The sequence below is a fragment of the Vicia villosa genome, linkage group LG2, assembly GCF_029867415.1.
Source record: "Vicia villosa cultivar HV-30 ecotype Madison, WI linkage group LG2, Vvil1.0, whole genome shotgun sequence".
NCBI lineage: Eukaryota > Viridiplantae > Streptophyta > Magnoliopsida > Fabales > Fabaceae > Vicia > Vicia villosa.
Window position 1 is genome coordinate 47,194,533 of NC_081181.1, and position 10,661 is coordinate 47,205,193.

At 35.2% G+C, this 10,661-nt stretch overlaps 1 long non-coding RNA gene across 1 annotated transcript; it reads left to right on the forward strand.

Moving 5' to 3' along the window:
- The first annotated feature begins 2,973 nt into the window (after positions 1–2,973).
- On the forward strand, positions 2,974–3,408 carry LOC131646139 (uncharacterized). Its single transcript, XR_009297311.1, has 3 exons — positions 2,974–3,098; positions 3,190–3,271; positions 3,361–3,408. It is a non-coding gene; the product is annotated as an uncharacterized LOC131646139 (long non-coding RNA).
- Positions 3,409–10,661: the final 7,253 nt, after the last annotated feature.

Consider the following 10,661-nt stretch of genomic DNA (forward strand, 5'->3'; position numbering starts at 1 on the left):
GAAAAAGATAATAGTATACATATTCCGACTAATGTGCTTTATTCAATTTGTACCGATTGTTATATATTCAATTTGTATAGTTTTTTCAATTTGTATTCCGATTGTTACAATGCTCATTCACTTATCTTTACATTTCGGGACTGTTTTTTAATCGGTTTTGCTTCTGCCCGTGATCAAAAGTCGGGCTTAGGGTCTAAATTTCAGAAAACCGACTTCATTTTTGAGTCTGTGAGGACGTTTTACCATAGCCATGTAAATTTCGTTCAATTCCGACAACTTTCTTTTTTTGACGCTTATTCTAATTTCACCGATTCCGATTTACTTGTACATGCATGGTTTGACTTCCATTTGACTTGTATAGATTGTTAGCTTATTAATAGTGTACTAATGTGCTTTAGTTTGTTTGATACAGGTTCAATGGCTAGTAATCAAGAAAACTCACACGAAAACTCACAAGATAGAGATGCTTCGGATACAAATCCTCCACCTGATACATCATCAAAAGAAGTTGCACGAGGCATCACCATTATGAAGGGAATCATTCGACATAGACACCAAGGATTAATATATAATTTGGAATGGAATTCTGATAACCAACCAATTGGTCCTAATTCTGCAAAGTTGACAAGCTATATTGGTACACTTGTTCGTTTGCATATTCCAGTCTCCGTAGCTAAATGGAATCTGAAAAGCAAAGAGTTGGACGAGAAAAAAAAACATGATTTGGGACGAGCTTAAGGTATCATATATGGTTGTTGTTATTATCTTGATGATAATTTGTTTAAATTACTTATACTAACACACTATATGCGTATGTTTGTTTGCAGAGGTCTTTTAACATACCAGATGAGCGTAAACGCTACATTCTTGGTTTGGCCGGAAAAAGATATAGAGGGAGGAAAGCTTTTTTAACAAACGCCTATCTTAAGGATAAAGAAGGAAACTTTCTTGAAGAGGCCCCGGGACGTCCAAAAAAGTATGAGATCTTCATTGATGAAGAAGATTGGGTTGAGTTTGTAAATCAAAGAGATGAAGCTTTTCGGAAAAGGAGTGCCACAAATAGTGAGAGAGCATCAAAACCCGCGTATCCATACAAAAAAGGGCGTTTGGGATATGCACGCTTAGAGGAAAAAATTGTAAGTAAATAGAAATGCGTTTTAATTAATTGTCTAAATGTGTTTTATTTGACGATTTTATCATTTGTGTCAATGCATAGTTAGAGGAGACGAAAAGTGAGGAAACCTCACTTCCAGTACATGTGTTGTGGAAGGAAGCTCGTGTGGGCAAGAATCAAGTTGTCGATCCCGATGTTCAAAGAGTTTATGCTGAATGTGTAAGTATAACACTGTGTCTTTAATTAAATCAAATGTTTTGTAATATATAATTGATTTTTTATCTCCACTAATAATTATTGAAATGTAAATGAATTACAGGAGACCATGTCGCAATCGGTATCCACCGGTGAGTACCAGGATGATAGGAGCGTACTTAGTAGAGCACTAGATGCTCCTGAGTATCCTTGTCGGGTGAGGGGTAAAGGTCATGGTGTGACTCCAACCTCTTTTTACAAGCATTCTAGGAGAAGAAATCCTACCAATGAAGAAGTGTTGCAAAAATTGCAGGAATTACAAGCACAAGTCTCTGAATTGCAAAGAGATAAAGAGATGTATATGAGAGAAAAGTGCAATACTTCATCGGTGAAAGAAACTAGTGATAAAGCTAGTATCAACTGTCAAATAAAATTTCCCGAGGTAATTATAAATTTTTTTCCTTACAAATTGTTCTATTTTATTAATGATAATGACTCTATATTTACTATTGGTTTAGGGCATTTCATCTTGCCAACTATACTTACCGTCACCGAATTATCGCCTAGTTGGCAAGGGAAAATTGCACAACACTTCGGGAGATTTACATCACCATAGACCGCTCCCGGATGGACACCTGAAAGTATCAGTTGATGTTGTATTAGATCATGATGCGGTGCTACCGGTACTTGACATGGTCTCAGAGACAACATTGATGCGAGATGCAATAGGGTCATTTGTTGCATGGCCCTCGGAGCTCATTATCATTGGTGATGAGGTATATTGAAAACCATTATGAATCATTTAGTTTTCGAATGTCAATTCTGCACCGTTACGTTAATTATTTTTTACATTTTAATTTTAGACTGCTCCTACAAAACCCGCAATTAAGGGTAAAGGGATTTTACAGGAGGAGGAGTCTGTTGCATCACTAAAAGAGGTACATTTAAAGTGTTAATATATAATCTGAATCTAAAACTGCATGATTTTATATTTTACCTAACTTATATGATTTTTAGGCATCTGCTCGGGGGTCACAACAAGTGACGCAGCAAGTTCATAGCGTACCACCCAAGGGTCCTCCGAAGCCAGCGGCAAAAAAAGGTGGTGCTTTTGTTCCTCGATACCGGACGACGCTCGGAACACTTGTTGATATGTCCGATTTGAAGGGTGGTGCTTTCCGTGAAATCAATATGGATGAAGGTATCTTCGGTATTGAATTCATGTCAAATATTGCACTAGATGACTTGGAAGAGATTATTACGCATGAACAACTAGGCGTCGGTAATATGCACTCATACATCCGGTAATATTCACTCATCCGATATATTATTTAATTAGTCAAACAATTTATTTACACATTTCAATGAAAATAATCTAATGTTTATTATGTTTTTATTTAAGGTTGTTGTATGACAAAGTGTTGCGCGGGACTGCATTGTCAAACAGATTCCGTTTCGTGTCTTCCGCCCATTGCAGTAGAATGACAATTGCTACAGAAACGGAATCAGTTAGACAGCGCTTAGTTGATAGATTCCTGTCCACCGGCAATACAGAAAGTCTAATTCTTTGGGCGTATAATACCCGACCAGTAGGGTTAGTTTCTTATTCTTGGTTCATCTAATCTTTGTTTCTTTTGCGTAGCAAAATATTCATATAAACTATTGTTTTAATTTATAGAGCACACTGGTTGTTGCTTGCTATCAACCCTATAAGAGAAGTGGTATATTTTCTGAATTCGGTAGATGGTGAGTGGACCAATTATCCGGCTATGAAGTCAATGGTTGATACGTAAGTGAGATCGTTCTAAATATTCGTGTATATTTATATATTTAATTATTTGTGAGATTGATCTAAACATATGCTTTTATATTTTTGTTAGATCAATACAAGTGTTCCGAAGTCAAAGAGACGCACAGGTATCCCGGACTAAATCAAACAACATTACTTGGATCAAAGTGGAGGTACATTAACTTTCACAATTTTTCTTATAATATTTATGCTACTTGATAAAACAAGACAACTATAAAATCTTATTTGTTTTTCTATGTAGTGTCCGATACAGCGAAACAGTTCAGATTGCGGATACTATGTTTTGAGGTTTATGAAAGAAATCATTCAAATGAATCAATTAGAGATTCCAATCACGGTATGGATTTATAACTTAAGATAATTTCTTATAATTTATTACATTTAACTAAATCATTCATATTATGTTTTTGTTATGTAGTACTTTGATGACTTCTATGCTGCTTCTTACATGAGACTTAAGTTGGAAGAAATCAAAGAGGAATTGTGTCAATTTTATATTCAGCAACTATTCATATAGGTATGAATACATTATTGTGTGAACAGTTTTATGACTACATTATTTTGTTATGTAGTACTTTGGTGGATTGATTTGAAACTGATAGTTTGTTTCATGTTTGTTTTTGTTGTTGTTGAGCCTTTAATTGATCGTGTTGTTCTGTTCATACTTTGCATGACCAGGCCGGGAAACGATCAAACTTTTGAAGTATAATATTATAGTACTCTAGGGTGGTTACTAACTTTGTTCATACTGTTGCCAATATTTGAAGTATAATATTGTTGATGTTACTGATTTAGTTTGTTTGACATGAGTTAGTTACATGTGAAACTTTTTGTATATATATCATACTTTACATGATTTAGTTTGTTTGACAGGAACTATAATGATGTATATATATATATATATATATATATATATATATATATAAATATATAATTTTGGATATTATAATGGTATTATATTAGTATATATATATTGTCCTACCTATGATTGAAAATATATCGTCGAAAATATATTACAGGTCGAAAATATTACAGGTTGAAAATATATTGCAGGTCGAAAATATTACAGGTCGAACTGGGAGGCTTAAATTACAGGTTGCATTTTAAAATACCTCATTTAGCAACGACAGCGCTTTTAAAAAACGCTCTTGAAGGGCCACCTACTAAAGCGCTTTATTACTAAAAGCGCTGCCTAAGATTAAAAAAAAGCATAAAAAAAAACGCAACCTACGAAAGCTCTTATAGGGGGCTACCAGAGCGCTTTTTCCAGAAAAAGCGCTCTGATAGGGGGGGCTACCAGAGCGCTTTTTCTGGAAAAAGCGCTCTTATAGGGGGGCTACCAGAGCGCTTTTCTAGAAAAGCGCTCTTATAGGGGGGCTACCAGAACGCTTTTCTGGAAAAAGCGCTCTTATAGGGGGGCTACCAGAGCGCTTTCAAAAGCGCTTTCGTTACCTATGGCAGCGCTGCCTTTGGTAGCGCTTTAAAACGCTTTAGTAGCCCAAAAAAAGCGCTTTGGTAGCCCTTTTCTGTAGTAGTGGGCCATGCGTCGACCTATGATTTTCAATTTTGATTTCCAGGATGCGTCGACCTATGGGTCGTACTGAGCTTTCCCGAGGCTGCACCAAAAAACCATGAGTCGACCTGAGCTTATGAAATATCCAAAGTTTCCAATTTTTGTAACCATGAGTCGACTTGAACAATGTGTAGGTCGACCTATGCATCCGAGACATTCAAAAATGCTAATTTTTGTGATCCTTCGTGCTTCCTTCTTTGTCAAGAGTCACTTCCAAACTCGAAAGACACGTTTTGACATCATTGAAACACTTCATTGCCCTCACATACACACCCCATTTTTGATGATGGCAAAACTTGTCTCAAAGCCTGAATCTCGTGACAATAAAAGGAAAAACTCAAAGGCTCCTAGAGAGAATTCTCCCCCTATCTTGGTGCACTCCCTTGTGTCGCATTTTGTTCCGGCTTTTCATCTCTTTCTTTAGCTTCCATTTGCTTCTCCCCCATTGACAACATAAAAAATAGATAAAGCAATATGTCATAAAGAATATCATAAAAGTTCACATATGGTTAGATCATTTTCTACTTTGCAATCAATAAGTCCAACAAGCAATCACATAAAGAGATGTTAGAGAAAGGTAAAAAGAGGGAAATAACATAAATAAAACAACCAAAGTTTGAGTACTCACTTGGTGTTCAACTTACAACCAACACAAAGTAAGCAATAAGAGATAATAAAATAGAAACAAACAGTCTAAAGATCATAAACAATGCAAAGTACAAATTTTGGAAAAAGGGCTTTAATCTTCATCATTCTCATTCCCTCCTTGTGGTGGTGGATTTGGAGGTTGGTGGAGAGGGAAGTGTTGCGTGAAGTGGTTGGTGAAGGTGTTGAAGTTGTTTTCTTGAAACTCCATCATACCATACATCGTGTTGTACCGTTGATCTTGGAGGATGGAGTATGCCGAAAATTGTTCACCGTGTTCTGCAACCCGGTTTGATAAGGTAGAGAGACGCCCATTCATAAGAGTGGAGTTCTCAACCTGTTGGAGACGCATAACTTCAAGAAAGCTCATAATATGAGCATTTTCTCCACCTTGGTCTTCATCTTCATCTTCATCCATTGAAGCATCATTTTCACCTTCCACATCTTCCATGTTATTTTCCTCATCACTATTATCTCTTTGCAAGCCAGCATTGTTACTTCTTGCCACATATCTATATCTTCCTTGAGATCTATCCCAAAGGTGACCCATCATAGTCAGTGTTTTCTAGGTGGACTCTTGATCAATAGGTATCTTCAACGGTTTAATTTGAATCAATCAGCATAAACTTCTGCTCAGTCTTGTTCTTCAACTTCTGTTGTGAAATGTCTTCAGCATGCGGTATCAGAAGTTTCTCTAGCTTTAAGTTCTGATTCTTCAAATTCTGATTGCTGGTACTGGTATATCTTCTGAAATTAGAAACATATGATTAGAGTACCATGTTTGCTTTACACAAAATTTGTTTGCTTGTTATCATCAAAACACTAAAATATAATTAGAACCAAACTATGTTCCATCATGAAGGACTTAAACCCCAAATTTGCAAATCTGTCATATTTTGGGGTTATCGAGCGCATTTGGGTGTTTGATTATGAGAAGTTTCGGATTCCTATATTTGGTTGCAACTGGGTTGAAAATAATAATGGCATATGAATGGATAAGTCAGGATTTTTGCAAATGGATCTTAATAGGGTGGGGTACAAAGACGAGCCTTTTATTCTAGCATCTCAAGCTAAACAAGTGTTCTATGTCACTGACCCGACAAGTACGAAATGGTCTATAGTGCTTTTATCTAACAAAGTAGTTGATGAAATCATTGGAGATGAAGGTGATATTGATGTTGAGATTGAATCGTTTACTAGAAATGATCAAGATGAGAATATTATAGCGAATGAATCATATATTAGAAATGAATCATATATTAGTAATCAAGAAAACTCACAAGATACAAATGCTCTAGATAAGACTTCAGAGGAGAAATCACACGAGGCATCACTATTATGAGAAAAATATTCTTGGTAGAGATAGAGGAGTAAAATATGATGTAAATTGAAATGATGATAACCAACTAATTGAGCCTAATGGTGCAAAGTTGAAAAGCTATATTGGTACACTTGCTCGTATACACACTCCAGTCACCTCTAATAGATGGACTAAAGAAGAGTTGGATTCTGGTAAAGATACAATTTGGACTGACATAAAGGTACCATATTTGATTGTTGTTATTTGCTTTTTGTTGATGATAATGTGTTTAAATTACTTATACTAACACACTATATGTGTATGTTTTTTCATAGAGGTTTTTTAACATTAAAGATAACCGAAAAAAGTATTCACTTCAATTGGCCGAAAAAAGACATGGAGGGTGGAAAGCTTTTTTAACAAACAAGTATCTTAAGGATAAGCAAGGAAATTTTGTTAAAGCGGATCGTCCAATGAAGTATAGCAACTCAATTGGACCTGAAGAATGGGATGATTTTGTAGCCAAACGAGTAGAAGATGAGAAATTCAAGAGAGTGACATAAATCGCCAGAGAGCATCAAAACCCATGTATCCATACAGAAAAGGGCATTTGGGATATGCACCCTTACAGCAAAAAATTGTAAGTATATATAAATGCTACGATCTTATTAACTGTCTCAATGTGTTATAATTAATTATCTTATTATTTGTGTCAATGCATAGTTAGACGAGACGGAAAGTGACGAAACATCACTTCCGGCACATGTTTTGTGGAAGAAAGTGTAACACCCCTTTTCTAACCCCAAATATATCATACAATCAAACAGAGTAAGCATGCATAAGGAAAAGGGAGTCACATGTTATTTTCAATCACAATGAAAACCTAAAACAAAACATCCAACATTCTTAATATGCAAAGATCATATTTGTAACACAATGTAAATCTCATGCTTTCATACATTATGCATAAACGCTTGCGGAAAAACAATTGAATTGCTATTAAAATTTCAATGAATATATCCCATACTATATTCATCTACCAATTTCGAATTAACATTTAAATCCACAATATTGGTCACATAGCCTCAAACAACATATCCGAGATCTCAAACAAATACATCCGAATATCCAACAAAACATAGGAAATAGCAATATCTAAACATAAGCATAAGTCTAAATCCAATCCCCCCAAGTGTTACATGATCAGAGCATATGACTCGCTACCTAATCCAATAACAAACTCAGGAGCTCCTCGGCTAAATCCTCGGACAAGCTACTACTCGTCGGAACCTGCACGTTATCAACGAAGGATAACATTCAAACAGAAGGGTGAGAATTCAAATTCTAAATAGAAAATATAATAATGGGAAATGCAACATAAGTAAGCATACATTTCAAGAATTCATCACTCTTCACAAAACATGTATTTATCTCCAATATAAAGTTAACATGTTCAACACAATTAGTCATCACCATTAATTCACAACCTCATATATTGACAATTTACATATATACACATATATCACTCATACATATATATTTCACATTTCACATCAAATATGTATTAATCACATATATCTCATTCTCGTCACATTCTCTAATTCATATAAAATGATTCATCATTCCACATACATGCATATCAATCAAATTTGCATCCACACATTCATACCACATAATCACACATAACAACATTTCACACCGACACGTGCGACTCAAGTGTGAATCTATGCGATATGCATGTGGATCCCTCCGTTATCATTTCCGGTCATGCCGATTGTCATTCTCTCTAGACTAGATAACCACCTCAAAGCCCCATACTCGTTAAGCTTTCAAACCCCATACTCATTAGGTTTGGGACAAGTAAATAACCTTCGCGAGATTACCCAACATTGCCACTTTCAAAGACTCATGCTTGTGTACGTGTGCAACAAAACAAGAATCATGCATTTAAGACGATCTCTCTATCTCTTAAACTACACAATCACATCTTTCCAACCTTGCACAACATTACACAACATGCAATTCAATCCAATCTCAACATAATTATCATTTAGCATTCCATTACATAATACATTCAATTACACCTCACACATGTTATTTAATTAATGAATAACACATATTGAACGTATAGAAGTAATAGGTATGCAAGTCAAGTCTTAAACAAACAAGAAAATATTTTTGAATATAGTTCGCGCCGCCAACCCTTGGTCGCGCCGCGAAGTAACAGACAGAAACAATGTATTTCAAAAATGTATTCAGTTCGCGCCGCATCCACATGTGCGCGCCGCGAAGTACAAGGCAGAACCAAATCATTTCAGAATTCATTCAGTTCGCGCCGCCACCTTCCGTTCGCGTCGCGAACACAGCGCAGAAGTGAATTTCCTGTGTAAACTCAGCACAGTTCCCTCTTTTTCATTTCATTACTCAATTCACATGTCAGTTCATTATTTGCACACGAATTTCACATACATAACATACACATAACCCATATGTATCCTTAGATTCATCAAAGTTTCATTAATTATGCAAATCCATGAATTTCACCCAAATCCCAAAGTTAGGTTTTTACATTCTTTTCATCCAACATGTTATAAATCAAAACCCACCCATAGAATCAAGTAAAGAATCATGAATTACATGTTATTTCTACCCATTCCAAGCATAAACAACATCAAACAACACAAATCTCATGGATTATGAAAATACTCAAAGTGAAATCCCATGTTTTAACACATACAACATTACCCAATCATAGATTCTATAAGAATTTGTATTCAAACCCTTACCTCTTGAATTTCTCCTTCTAACTTCAAGAATCTACAATCCTCTTCTCTTCTCTCTTCTACTCTTTTGCCTCTTTTCTCTTCTCTACTTTTCTTTCTATCTTTCTATCTAATTTAGATTAACTCATAAAATTCTCTTCTAACTCTCATTATCTCATTGGGCTTAACCCACCTAATACTCTTTCTCACTCAACTAAGCCCATTTAACTAATTTCAAATAAAATTCTACCATTTATTAATTAGCTAAATAACATATTACCACACAATCAAATAATTATTGCTCAAACAATAATTAAATAAACACACAAACAATTATCAAATATCAAATAATCATAATTAAATAAAATCTAATAAAAATAGGATGTTACAGAAAGCTCGTGTGGGCAAGGATGGAGTCGTTGGGAAGATGTTCAACATATTTATGATGAATGTGTAAGTATAACATTGTGTCTTTAATTAAATCAAAATTTTATTAATATATAATTAATTTTTTATTTCCGCTAATAATTTTCAATATGTAAATGAATTTTAGGAGACTCTATCTCATTCGATAACCACAGGTGAGGACCAGGATAACTGGAGCGTACTTAGTCGAGCACTAAAACTTCCTGAGTATCCCGGTCGGGTGAGGGGTAAAGGACATGGTGTGAATCCAACTTCCTCGTATAAGCATCCAAGGAAAAGAAATCCTAGCAATCAATAAGTGATGCAAACATTGGAGGAATTAAAGGCGCAAGTCTGTGAATTGCAAAACGAGAAAGAGAGATATATGGCAGAAAAGTGCAGTTCAGAGGTGAAACAAACTAGTGATAGAGCTAGTATCAATTGTCAAAATAAATTTCTCGAGGTAATTATATATGTTATTATGAAATTAAATTACACATTTATTTTAATTGACATATATACACATTAACAGTAACATATTTACTATTGGTTTAGGGCATTTCATCTTGTCAACTATACTTATCATCACCGACTTATCGCATAGTTGGCAAGGGAAAAATGCATAACACTTTGGGAGATTTACTTCACCATAGACCGCTCCATGATGGACATCTGAAAGTATCAGTTGATGTTGCATTAGATTTGGATGCGTTGCTACCGATACCCGACATTGTTTCAGAGACAACATTGCTGCGAGATGCAATAGGATCATTTGTTGCATGGCCGTCGGACCTCATTTTCATAGATGGTGAGGTATGTTGAAAACCATACAGAATCTTTTAGTATTCAAATTTCAA